We start from the raw sequence: 14,025 nt of genomic DNA, 5'->3' as shown, positions 1-14,025 counted from the left end.
CACTAAAAAATGTTGGGTTGTTTCATCAACCCAACCATTGAGTTATAAAATGTTTAATACATTCTGGGTTGTTTGTTGGGTTGTTTGGTTATTTTATGCAAACCCAACACTATTCTTTTAACCCAACCATGGTGTTATTAAATATTTGACCCATTATGGATTATTTATAGCAGAGGTCTTCAACGTTTTCAGGCCGGGGACCCCCAAACTGACCCCCTACCACCTTGTAGAGTGTGAGGGGGGGGGGGGGGGGGGGGGGGGGTGTCGGGGCTACGACATATTTTTTATTTTAAACATGTACAAGTTACAGCGAGCAGGGTGGGCCGTACCACTACCATTTCTAAACATATTATTAACTGAGAACCAATGTCAATAATATCAACAATCTGTCAATGGTAATCATGTGTTCAAGCTATTCAAAATAGATAGAATCATGATTTATTTTTTAACATAAATGTGAAAAACAACATTTTTTGAAATCTTATTATTATTATTATTTTTTTTACCAATAATTTCGTGGACCCCCTGCAGTACCTCCGCGGACCCCCTGTTGAAGACCCCTGATTTATAGTACAAATAATTCCTCTGTTGGGTTCTTCTTATTATAACCATGATTATAACTCTATGGTTGGGTTGGGGGTGGTTCCGTGAACCCTGCTTTTGAAGGAATGACGTCACTGCGTATACTGACGTGCTTGCGTCACTGAATTTCAAAGCCTGCGAGAGTAACTGTCCACAACAACAACATCCAGAGGAGAAGAGAAAACTTATCGTCGCCGAGGCACATTAAATTAAAAGGTTTGTGCACACTTTTATACCTTCATAGCGACGTCATATTGTCTGTGATCAGGAAGTCTATTTCCACGTTATTTTATCGAGGCTTGTTTGTTGTTGTTGTTCTGTGTAACATGCTGTGTTGCTAGCGTGGACCAGAGCTAACGTTACCACGGGCAGTAGTAATCCAACGTTAAATATGTTGGCTAAACATGATTCGACTGCAGTCTGTTCGGCATGTTTATGCAGTAAAATGTCTAGCCCTGAATACATGACTCTCATATACATGAGAGTCATGCTCGAACTTTAACATGAGGACCAGTGGGTAATCGAGCCCTCAACGGTTTGCGCTAGGAACATCAGATTTCAAAAATAAAGTGCTTACCCAAGCCAACTCTGCTAACGATTTGACGCCGCACAACGTTCATTACACGCCGCTCCCCGGTTGTTGAGTAAAAAGCATTTTTGTCCGAAATTATTTTGTTTTCCATTGGACTTCCTCGCTTATCCCAAATGATGATCCAACCTGCGCCTCACTTGTGCCACAGCGCCCCCACATGCTTGGTAGGTGTATTTCGCTGTAACAGGTAGGTTTTCACAGCTTCACTTGTTATAATTCTTAGCTTCTTGATTATTTTCCCTTCTCCTCCGGTGTTTGCGCTCATGTGTCTCTCTCAAGTAGTCAAGTCAACAAGTGAGAAGATGTTCGGCCGCAGGGCGTGCACTACAAGACAATGTGTTTAGATTCAGTTACAGCCGATAGAGGGCGCAGTTGCGCACTTTGGGGGTAAGCGAGGAAATGACCCGGATGTCCAATGGAAAACAAAATAATTTCGGACAAAAATGCTTTTTACTCAACAACCGGGGAGCGGCGTGTAATGAACGTTGTGCGGCGTCAAATCGTTAGCAGAGTTGGCTTGGGTAAGCACTTTATTTTTGAAATCTGATGCTCCTAGCGCAAACCGTTGAGGGCTCGATTACCCACTGGTCCTCATGTTAAAGTTCGAGCATGACTCTCATGTATATGAGAGTCATGTATTCAGGGCTATAAAATGTCCTTATAGCAGCATTTTCGCCGCTCAGTTCATTTTGTTGAGTATGATACAGAGAAGCCTGTTAGCCCAGTGGCTACCAAACTTTAGCTCAAGACCCAAAGAGATTAGAATTGACTGGGACCCAAACGAGCGAAAACAATAGATCTACAAGCTCACAACCGCGTCGTGAATTGACTGGGACCCAAACTAGTGAAAACAACAGATCTACAAGCTCACAACGCGTCGCTTTGTGCAGAGTTGAGAGCTTGTAGATTGGCTATTTTCACTACTCCTTAAACATTTTGTTTTCTGTTTCATGGAATGTCTTCATTTATTCATAACATTATGTACTACTTGGTAGACATAGCAATTAAACACAATGCAGGAAACACATGTAAGGGACCTATTAGAAATGTGTCACGACCCACAAATGGGTCCTGACTCCTGACCCACAGCTTGGGAAACTGTGTTAGCCGTTGTAGCTTGTTAGCCACCGAAACTACAACATAACAATGTATGGCTGATGTCTCGTTTTACATTTGATTAAAAAAATGCAGATGTTTATACAATAGCCTATTGGTTGATGCTGTGTTTTCTCATGTGTGGTCTGTGGTGTAGATGCAGCCGCAACCTTTTTTGCAAGAACCATTGGTAGCCCATACGTCAAAACAGAAAAGTGCTATCTGATTGTATTAAACGTCATTAAACTCACCATCATTGCTGCTACATGGAAGGCTTGAATTATCCCCTTTGTATCTGCAAAGTGTTTTAGTTTGATAAAAATCCAGCATAGAGATGTTAAGTTATTTTTTACACTAAATTCCGTGCATGTGCTAAGAGGTAGTTGAGAAGCACCCAATTTGTACCACCTGTTCCTAAATTTTACATGCAGGGGGACAATGCTGGAGTGCTAAATATAAAGTATAGTTTACAGTTTACAGTTTAGGCATTTAGCAGACGTTTTTAATCCAAAGCGACTTACAATACGCAGATCAAATATCACAATAATAAACAAATGTCAGTAGCCTCATCATGTGAATACATTAATGTTTACTTACTTTCATGAATATTTTAGTTTGAATGTTCTTTCAGTGGAAAAGGTTGGGTTTGGACAAAACAAAAACGCCAACATCACACAGCTGATGTCACAGACGGTAGAACAGAATGGTCAATACAAGGAGATACATGCGTGTGTCGTGTTTGATACCATGCAGGTGCAATTTTTAGTTGCAGTCTTTATACTGTGGTGTGACACATGTTTTAGCAGTACTTAAAATCTATTTTGACTCTGCTGGTAATTTAGTTTTTCTGTGTTTACAGTCCTACCTCCGAAACCAAAACAGCCCTGGCAATCTCTTTGATCCAGACATTTCCTAGCTTGAGAGACGACTCAAGTAGCGGCATTGTGAGTACCGGTATATTAACATTTTAGAGGAATTGATGCTAAAATAATCTATTGAACAGTGGACACAATATAACTCCTCTCCCATCACCAGAGTTCTGAGCTGTTTGATCCCCGGTGTTGTCAGACAGACGGACAGACAAAACCTGTTCAAGCCACATCTGGTGGCCACCCTGTCAAAATTTGCCTCAAGTTTTTTCATTTCTTGACAGGGAGTCTGGTACACGAAAGGAGTACCAAGCCCTCCACAGGGTTTCTGGAAGAGAGGCTTCGTAACTGCAGGAAGAAGATGAGATCCAAGAGCAGGCCACGGGGCACACCACGAAGACGGCCACAAAACCAGGAAGCTGGAGCCTGAAGGACACTCATACCAGGTAATAGTTTCAACTGAATAATTTGTTGAAGCAATAAAGCCACATAATTTAGTGATTGGTAATATCCTCATGTGTACATTTGATTTATAGATTCTGAGATAACAGACGAAAGAGCCATACAGCTCAAAGAATGGCTGAGAAACAATGTACAGCCCCTCAGCCAAGTGGAACAGCACATGCTCGACACAGCAGTGTACAGGTCAGTAGAAACGCACTGAGGACACTAGCTGCAGCACTCATCCAACGCCATTTTCCTCTGTATTTGCCTCATGGTACTCTTATCACAAAGTCATTCAAATCTAAACTAGAACTACACTTCAGGTGCCAACTTTCACCGTGTGTTCTGCTTGCACACAACTTGTGTGCAAGCAGAGCGTGCCCAGGTGGGCTCACCACTGGTGATGGCAGTGACATCACCAGGAATGCTGGTCCCTCATTGTCTGTTAATGATGACATTGCCAGAAATGCTGGTCCCTGATTGGGTTACAGGCTTAAACACTCACAGCTACTATCTACATATGCAGCCGAACACATAGCCCCTCTCAGGACCCCAAAATCACCTCTTTTTATATTTTGACTTTTTATATTTTGTAGATTGGCTCTCTCTGATACGCAGCGCTACCACTGTCTGGTCTCGGATGAATACAGCGTCGTTCAGATGTTGTTGAGATGCTTTAAAGATACCCAGAACTGCACTAGGAGAGCGCGGAAACGTGTGCGAAGCGCCGCAAATCGGCGATGCCGTTAGGTATCATTAATTTATCTGTGAAAATTTAGTTGCTTTTTCCAAACTGTATCTTGCTTCCTTATTACGTCACATGTCCCGCCTCCCCACGGCGTCTTTTGGCTAGCTGGTAGTGTCAGCCTGTCTCGGATAGATCAGAGGCAGGAACGTAGCCAACCACACCGCGGGGAGGCGGGACATGGAAGCGAGATACAGTTTGGAAAAAAGCTACTAAATTTTCACAGATAAATTAATGATACCTAACGGCATCGCCGATTTTCGGCGCTTCGCACACGTTTCCGCGCTCTCCTAGTGCAGTTCTGGGTATCTTTAAAGAATCTCAACAACATCTGAGCGACACTGTATTCGTCCGAGACCAGACAGTGGTAGCGCTGCGTATCAGAGGGAGCCAATCTACAAGCAAGGAACTGTATTTACCAATATAAAATATCAAAATATAAAAAAGGTAAATACAGGAACGAAAGGAGCTACCGAACACAGTACTTGCTCGCTCTGCTGGCTTGGGTGAGAAGGCTCAAAATGTGGAACATCTATCACCAGCCATCAATAAAGTGCAACTCGTTAGCCTCCCTCAAAACTGCCATAAAAGGACACCAGTCTTACATTTTTTGTCTTATCCTTTTAACATTCTTGTTCAGTTGTACTGTTTTACTTACTGTAATTAATCGGAACCTGCGGCAGTGGCTCAGGAGGTAAGAGGCACCAGAAGGTTCCCTGTTCGATCCTGGGCTCCTCAGAGTTTCTGTGGAAGTGTCCTTGAGCAAGACACTGAACCCTAATCACTTATGATGAGCATGTTGGTGCCTTGTGTGGTTTCCTCTGCCATCGGTCAGTATATGTGAAAGTGCCTTGGATAAAGGCACTATATAAATTCCCCATTCTTTTTGTTTCATCAAACAGGGCCATGTGTATAAGGGAGAACAGGTGGGACATCCAAGAGATCCTGAAAGAATTCCCACATCTTACCACTCCGGGCATGGTAAGTTGTGAAGGAGTATACATTTACATATGAGGCTGCATTGTTTATGATTATTATTTATCAGTATGTTAGCTGCCACATTGAATTATTTTTTTTCTCATATTTTTAGATTGCAAGACTTCTCGGTCTTGGATGGAGAGGCTGCGCCCAAACTTTTTGAGACCTGGCTGCCGCTCTTCACCAATAAGATCTTACACCTGGCAAGACGGGAGAGGAAGTTAACCTCTTCAGTTGATGGATTAACACCTGGTAATACATTATTATAGTTGTTGTACATCAGACTATGTAAATGTTTCAACCCTAACCCTTTTTTACTACTAAATGACAAAATCACATAGCCTGACTGTTCATTTTACCATCTGAAAGCCCTTCCTACTGTAGCCATTGGGCATTGCCAAAGAGACAGTCTTCAGTGATTGGTTCACCCCCTGATTAATCGCAATAGTTGCAAAGCAGATGATTGTAATGCAACTAGGGGGGGCCAATACACAATATTAGCATTAATCGTGATAAACACTCATGAAAATCGTATTGTGGAGATTTCATTTATCGTGATATCGTCCTCAGTCATGCACTGGGATCAAGTCACCTTTTATTTGACGAGCTGCATATCTGGTATCGTATAATATAGTACTTGATAGTATTTTGTTCACTTTCTATCAAATGTCTTTGCCAATAAATAGCCGATCTACAAGCTCACAACACGTTGTGAGCTTGTAGATCTGCTATTTTTTAGCAAATGTTCCACCCCAGGATAATGTTTTTTGATTATCACGATAATATCGTAAATTGCAATTTATTTTGTCACAGTAACCATGATATGACATTTTTATATCGTCCCATCCCTACATGCAACCCTTATCTGTGGTATTATGTGTCTGGCTTACTAACCAGATTTTATTTATTCCTGGAATTGTATTTACCGCTTTAATAGCGAGATAGACGCGATTGTTGTTATGATTGATTTGGGCTGGTGCCAGTCTACAAATCAGATATGCCATTCCACATATTGATACCTAATTTTCTTCCTACAGTTTGTTTGGGGGAACTGGCTCTGAGTCAGCTACCAGCGCTGCTTCCGCCAACAGTATACAAAGTTGGGCGAAAAGTAGTTCACCATACAGTCGAGGAATCCAGCATGGCCTTCATCGACCATAAGCCTGTAAGTCCCCCTGCATTGGTTTGAAGTTGAACCCAGCATCCATATGATATTCATGGGTCGGTATTATCAAAAAACGGCAGATCTACAAGCTCACAATGCTTTGCATGTGACATGTGTGTGTCGAGCTGGTAGATTGCCTATTTTTGGTGAAAAGAGATTAGGTGTAGATGGAAAATGGTAGTCCAAATGCAGATCCAACCCAGGTCCAGGCCTAACCTATAGAATAGGGCTAAATCAGAAATTAGCCTACAAAACAAATATGTTGCTACATACTGTACATGTACTGTAAGCCCCTCCCAAACAGCAAAATGTGTTCCCGGCCTGAATGGGTTAAGATGAGAACATCATGCTTGACCGCCTGTTATAGAATAATTCAGAAAATGTATTTAGTAACTATCAGTAAACACTGTAACTTGCTTACTCTTTGCTTTTCGACAATCATTTACTGGTTGATTTATCTTGTTTTTTTGTTTTGTTTTGTTTTTCCTTTCTCAGCCTGCAACAAACTTGGTGGGGTACCTCGAGGAAGCGCGGGTATCAAGGCCATACCCCCATGTCCTGTCACTGGGGAATGACATCCGCCACACATCCCAGGCTTTCGTCATCCTCTGTGAGGAGGCTTTAGAGCAGAATACCCTGCTTTGGACTGTCGATGTCTGTTTTAAGGACTACTACATTTTTGGTGTCGAATACCCTAAGCAGTGTGCTCCGGTTTGGGAATTACTACAAAATGCAGTCTATGAGATGGGCGGAGAAGAATCGAAGCCTGTCAAGTTTCTGCGTGCTTCAATACTTGCTTGCAAGTAAGTAGAGACTGTGGACTTGTGGACTTAAAACTTCTGCTGCTCATTCTTTTTTTCCCCCCTCCATTGTCAAGTTTCTGCGTGCTTCAATACTTGCTTGCAAGTAAGTAGAGACTGTGGACTTGTGGACTGAAAACCTCTGCTGCTCATGATTTTTTTCCCCCTCCAGTGTTGTTCATTGGCTCTGACAACACGGTTTGGGTCTATATTCGTTATTTTTTATTTTTTTGTCAAGTGGATTGAAGTGTATCATCCAACAAACAGAATACAGTATTAATGCAGTACTCCCTTAACCAATGATAAGTCAGCATGTATTGTCTCATCATGACTTGAGGCCTCTTATAAAGTATCTCTCCTAGCCATGTGTAAACACATTTTTGGACACTGCTCCTACACATTTTGACCTAAAATCACGCTGTGACCTGAAGGTCGCTTATCTCCCGATTAGGGGGTCTTACTTGTTTATAGTGTGGTTGTTTACTATTGATGCAGTAGCCTATAGTTCTTTTAAGGTTTTAAAAGTTTTGTTGCAAATTACAAGTTGTATATTGTTTTTAATTGTTGGAGAAATAGTTTGCACTATTGTTACTTCATTGATATTGATTGAAAATAAATACTTTTCTAAGATAACAACATTTTAAAATGGTTTATTCCATATTATATTATTTTCTTGACCAAGTATAGGATTTAAAAGGGTTTGTAATTTAACAATATATGGGTATTCTATTGCAGTTAATATGAACCAGCATTTGGATGGAATATTTAATAAATGTGTGTAGTTAAAATAACCCAGAATTGTAGTTAATTTGGGCACAACATTAACCTTTCATTGGGTAGAATTGATCCAGGGCTGTAATTAATTTGACCCAGCATTTGGGTTAAATGTGTGCACAATAGTTAACCAAATCATTGGGTAGAATCGACCCAGGGCTGTAATACATTTGACCCAGCTATTGGATTAAATAATGTAACCCATCTGTTGGGTTAAAATTATCAACCCATTTTGTTGGGTCAAATTAACTACTGTTGGGTTGGTCCACTATTGATCCCCGTGTTGGGTTAAAAAATAACTCAAGTTGGGTTGTTGGTAACCCAACATTTTTTAGTGTGTACCCATGTGTCCGCCTCGAAGGCGTGGAGACAGCCCTGCGTAGATCACCACCTATTTTGATCAAATGTAAATATTCTGTGGCCTAAAGACATAATTTTGTCTGCCTATTGCCAAATTATCCATACGCATATTTATTATACAATTATTAAAGCCCTTGTGTCAAATATGCGAATTATCTCATTAAATATGCACAATACAAAAATGTAGATAGCAGAAATGGATTGTACAGGAAAAAATACATCAACTGAGAAAAGTTTGTTAAACCCTTTTATCAAATTGTTATAGGTTTTTTCCTGTTATTACCGCTCATATGTGAAATATACTAATTAACTCATTAATGAGGCACAATACAAACATTTTAAATAGGGTTTGTCCTGTCATTTCCACCCATGTTACAAATAATTTGACACATGGGCAGAAAGAACGGGAAAGAATTCACCAAAAATGTATAAAAGGGTTTACCAATCTTTTCTTAGTTGATCCTTCTGTAATTCTTCCTGTAGAATCCATTTCTGCAAAGTATACTGTTGCATTGTGCATAATTAATGAGACAATTAGCTTAATTAGTCAAATATGCTAATTGCCTAACTAATTATGCACAATATACATTTTTATATTGCAGAAATGGATTCTACAGGAAAAAATACATAGGAATCAATTGAGAAAAGTTTGCTGCACCCTTTAATCAGGTTTTTACACGTTTTGCCCTGTCTAACAGTGAATGATAGACAGGTTTGTTTGTCAACCTCAGCAGAAATGTCCTAAAAGTCATCTAGAAAGGAATTGTCAAGAACGTAAGTGGTCAAAGTCACCTGGAGCGACATGACATGCAGGGACCTGGCAGTACTCCCATCGTTTCTCTGGGTCGGTGGTGTAGCACCATGGCATCTTCCCACCGTCTGGATTACGGCAGTAATTGGTGCTCTCCAACAAGTACTCCAGGCCTCTGACAAAGAATATGTAGGTAGGTACAGTAGGTACAGTAGTTAGTAGACAGACCAGCAGACAGGCAGACAGACAGGCAGGCGGAAAGTCAGACAGATGGATATATAGAGGGATATATAGATGTATGGCTGGGTCTTCTTACTTGTCTGGGTGAATTTCGGGTGTGTTCTTGTGTTTGTGAGGTGTCTGGGCCGACCAACTCTGGCAGGTTTTCCCAGAGATCGTACTGGCAACCTTCCCCCGAAAGTCTCTGCCGTCGCAAGTGTAGCAGGACACATCTGTGATGTGATGGTAGGTGGACAAGACGGGGAGAAGTAGAGGGATGGAGAGAGTAAACACAAATACCAGTGTATTTCAAAGCTCCCTAAAAGGTCCCTGGTTTGCATTCTGTCAGAGTGCCCGGTCACGCGTCGTCTTGTCTTTAGATGGACAGGGGGGTCCGCGCGCATAGGGTGGATTTTTTTTTTCGCCACCTGTTTTTTCTTAATCCTTGAAGGGTATATTTTAAGATTCTGCCAGGTACCAAGCTGAAATATGTTCTCATGGGGTTCATTTTTAACGATTTCTTGCACCTACCCATTCACTTACTAAACAGGAAAAAAAGACCCACCAAAAAATCTTCTTTAAGTAGCACGTGAGGGGTCTAACTAGGGGATTTTCATGATTCTGAATCCATTGCAAGCATTTGTTTTGCTAAAAAAAAACATTCCTTGGGCTGAAAACGGCCCTACAGTTTTGTAGGGTCCATATTTAGCCTTTGGAATGTTTTTTGTGCAAACCCCTAGCCTAGTTAGACCCCTCACATGCTACTCAAAGAAGATTTTTTTGTGGGGGGTCTTTTTTCCTGTATAGTAAGTGAATGGGTAGGTGCAAGAAATCATTAAAAATGAACCCCTTGGGACGATATTTCAGTTTAGCACCTGGCAGAATCTTAAAATATACCCTTTAACAGTTTCCAAGCCACGGGGGTAGATTGACGAGAATGATTAATTAGGCAGCCAGGCCACAAACGAAGATTGACGAGAATAGGCTATTTTTGTTATAAAACAACTCAAAATACATTATTTTTGCCGATTCAACAAACAAGGGTTCCGTACGGAACCTACACGCTTGCCTCCAGTGGCAGATCATGTGACTGAACGAAAACGGGGAAGTGTAGGCCCATGTGACTCTGCTTTGTTGTGAAAAAACGTTAGAAAGCATGAAACACAAAAACACACTTTCCTCCTCACTCGTAAGTCCTATTTTGATTCGTAAAAAAGATCTGAGTGGCAACGCGGTTCTGAACGTTACCATCACATGCACGGAGCGCGTGCATGGAGCGCCCGACGCAAAAGTAGCTATTAGCTCATTTTGTTAGCATGATCGTATGAGTGTAACTGTGGTAGAATTTAGCGTCACCCAGGGTACTGAAAGGAATGGACAGAACGGATAGATGTGTAAACAGTGTTTTCTTGTGGTCGTAAAAAAACACTGAAATGGGCTGGCATAGAAACTGTTAAGGATTAGGAAAAAACTGGTGGCGACAAAAAAATCCACCCTATGCGTGCGGACCCCCTTGTCCATCTAGACTACTTTGCATTCACTTTGAAGCGCTGTGTGTGCATCGCCTCCTCGTTCATAACACATTCCCATGTAAATGTTGCGTGCCGAAAATAGCTGATCTGCAAGCTCACAAGAGTCACAACGCGTCGCATCGACAACACGTTGTGAGCTTGTAGATCAGCTACTTTCACCATACGCAAACTTGCAGGATGCAGGACGTTTAGAAATGTTTGCCACAATGAAAGCTCAGCAGCTTCGTGACAAGACAGAAGCAGCGTGGGAAAGGATTGCGGATTCGGGGGCATTACTCATTGCAAAGGGGTGCAGGGAGAGTGGGCACTTAAACATTGTGGGCACCTCAATGCTAAATTGGATGAAATAATTGCTGTGTGTGTGTGTGTGTGTGTCAATCATTTTGATATTATAAAGCTCGCAGCAACAACCTATTGAAAAATAAATATACAAAAATTAAACATGAACCATGAACTGAACTTTAAAGTTATACCATGTAACTTTTTTTATAAAACAAATCTTAAAATTGTCCTAACTGTTAAATCGCTAAAGTTTTAGAACACCCACTCTGTTATTTTCAGCTTCTGAAGCCTTCTCTTTATATGTTTTCTATGAGTTGTGAGGGGGGTCGAATTTCCCGGCAAAATGATGTCATCTCCCACATGATACACTACCGGCCAATCACAGCGCGGATCATACACCACCGGCCAATCACAGCGAGTCTTGGAAATAGCTTCCCTCAGCAACTGTGTTTACATTGGTGAAGGAATATTGCCTACTACTCCCTCAATCCTGGTCTAAAAATGGCGGGAGACGGCTCTACGGATGCATATCGGCGAGGCGGAGGTGCTCGCGGCGGCCGCGGTGGTCCGCGGACCCCCGTTGCGGTGGTCCGCGGCGACTCCGGCAGAAAAAAGCAATACCGCTACTGACCACTAGTTGAGCAGCTTCCACAGTACAGCTTTAAACTAATTTACTTCATGTAGAAAGTGAACTTTCCCAACACTGGAATCACACTCATATACACTGCTACCACTGAACCTCAGTAACAGAACAGTAAACTGTAATCAAAGGCACGTCAACATCTAGCTAAACCCATGGTCAGTTTCTCTGCAAACAGTACAGCGAACCACAGACCCGTTTCTTGTTTACAAACATTGAGACTAAATGCACAGGTGACTGTATCATGTAATCAATTCACCGTTTGTCAGCCTTCTGATTGGTCCCTGAGACTCCCTGACTGGCCAACCAGAAAAAACCATTCACTTTTTGCTATCGGGGGTGGAGTTTGTGCAGTGGAGAATGTTGAATGTGTCTTTCAACAACTGTCCGCACTGCGCGACACGGAGATCGCCCGGTATGGCCGCGGGAGGTGATAGCGACGGCAAGCGATCTCACTCATCAGTTCACAGTGACCTTATCAATGGTCTAAGAGTCACGATTGGGTACATATAATTTAAATGGGCAGAATTACGAAAAGCCAGCCTATTATGTGAGGAGAAACATTATAGTTCTGTCCTCTTCCTACCCAAGATGCAATGCGCTTCTCTTTCTATTTCTATTCTCTCTCTGATCCAGAGGATTAAACTAATTAAAACATTTATTTTCGGGGGAAAACTACTGTTTTGCTATGTAATTACTGTACCCTTTTCTTCCCTTTTTATTAATATCACGTAGATGTGTTTTTTTTGGTACTTTATATAGCTGTAATGAGGCTATGAAGAAAAAAAAATCCCATCCACTACCACTATAAAATAATCTGCAAAGAGGATTCGGATTAAACAAATTAAAACATATATTTTCGGGTAAACCCCCTGTTTTGCAATGTAACTACTGTACCTTTGTCTTCCCTTTTTATTAATATCACCTAGATGTTTTTCCTTTGGTACTTTATATAGCTGTAATGAGGCTATGAAAAAATAAAAAAATCCCATTCACTGCCACTATAAAAACAATCTGCCCAGGGTCAAATGTCCCATCATAGTAACAGGGCAGAATGGGGCGGGATTTGCAAAAGCCTGAATTCCTACCAATCCCCAAACCTGTTGTTTTGGGGAGCGCTGGTTTCATTGGCTAATTTTGGTACCGACCTGCACACGCATCTAGTTCTTATCAGTGTAACGTGGACCAGAAACCCGTCCATAGAGCAGGGGTTCCCAAACTTTTTTGTCTCAGGGCACCCCATAAATATTTTTCTAATCCGAGGCACCCCTACATTATAATTTTCACTCCCAGCACCTTATATTTATAGCATATCGTTGTTGTCGGGTGGAAACCTTGTATGTCCAAAACGTTTTGTATTTATCATCTATAAAATGTACCAGGCGTTGTGTGCTTGTAGATCTGCCTTTTTCACTAGTTTTGTGCGACAGTCTTGTATGATGAAGCAGGGCTTTAGATAGATAGATACCTTTATTATCCCAAGGGGGAAAATGTGTTGCCCAGAGGCAGCACAGCAGTATAAGGTTATTTACAAAGTTACAGAGAAGTATGAAAAAGATAAAAAGAAAAACAAGAACAGAGTACAGAGTACAGTAAGTACAGTAAGAGCAAGGTACAACAGGAAAGGGAATGAATAATATATATACATAAAGTGTCTTAAAGCACGACTATCAATATAATACAGTGCCCAAATCAAAGTGACCATAACAGTCAATGCTAGTTAGTGCAACAAGTATCTTTACATCATCTCTACATCATGTCATCTCTACATCATGTCAAACACAAGCTTTGCTTTACCAAAAGACGTACACATTTGAAACTTGGAGATATGAGGTTTCTGCCCGACAGTGACAATATTTTAGTGATTATGTTGCAAGGAAGATATTGAGATAACAGCCATTTTGGTTAGAACTGACTGAAAATAACTTTGTACTTCAAGTTTAAAATGATACTAAATATTTTTTCAAGCGTCAAAATAAATTCCAAATAATATCAAATTATCTCGAGGCACCCCAGGGTGCCCCGTCACCCACTTTGAAAACCCCTGCCATAGAGAGATGATGGTTTCTTATTCATCCTCAGCAGAAATGTCCTAAAAGTAATCAAGTAAATAATTGTCATACCACATCTGGGGATGTGGGAGCAGAACTCCCAGGGTTTCTCTGGGTCGGTGGTGTAGCACCATGGCATCTTCTCA

At 41.3% G+C, this 14,025-nt stretch overlaps 1 long non-coding RNA gene across 1 annotated transcript; it reads left to right on the top strand.

The window, feature by feature from the left end:
• The first annotated feature begins 724 nt into the window (after positions 1-724).
• Positions 725-7,791, top strand: LOC308280623. Its single transcript, XR_013961762.1, has 8 exons — positions 725-798; positions 3,129-3,213; positions 3,423-3,584; positions 3,675-3,783; positions 5,230-5,308; positions 5,418-5,557; positions 6,343-6,470; positions 6,966-7,791. It is a non-coding gene; the product is annotated as an uncharacterized lncRNA (long non-coding RNA).
• The last annotated feature ends 6,234 nt before the right edge of the window (positions 7,792-14,025 follow it).

The sequence above is a fragment of the Nannobrachium achirus genome, assembly GCF_963921795.1.
Source record: "Nannobrachium achirus genome assembly, contig: SCAFFOLD_444, whole genome shotgun sequence".
Lineage (NCBI taxonomy): Eukaryota > Metazoa > Chordata > Actinopteri > Myctophiformes > Myctophidae > Nannobrachium > Nannobrachium achirus.
The sequence above is the reverse complement of the archived record's forward strand: the minus strand, read 5'-3'. Positions and strand labels throughout refer to the sequence as shown.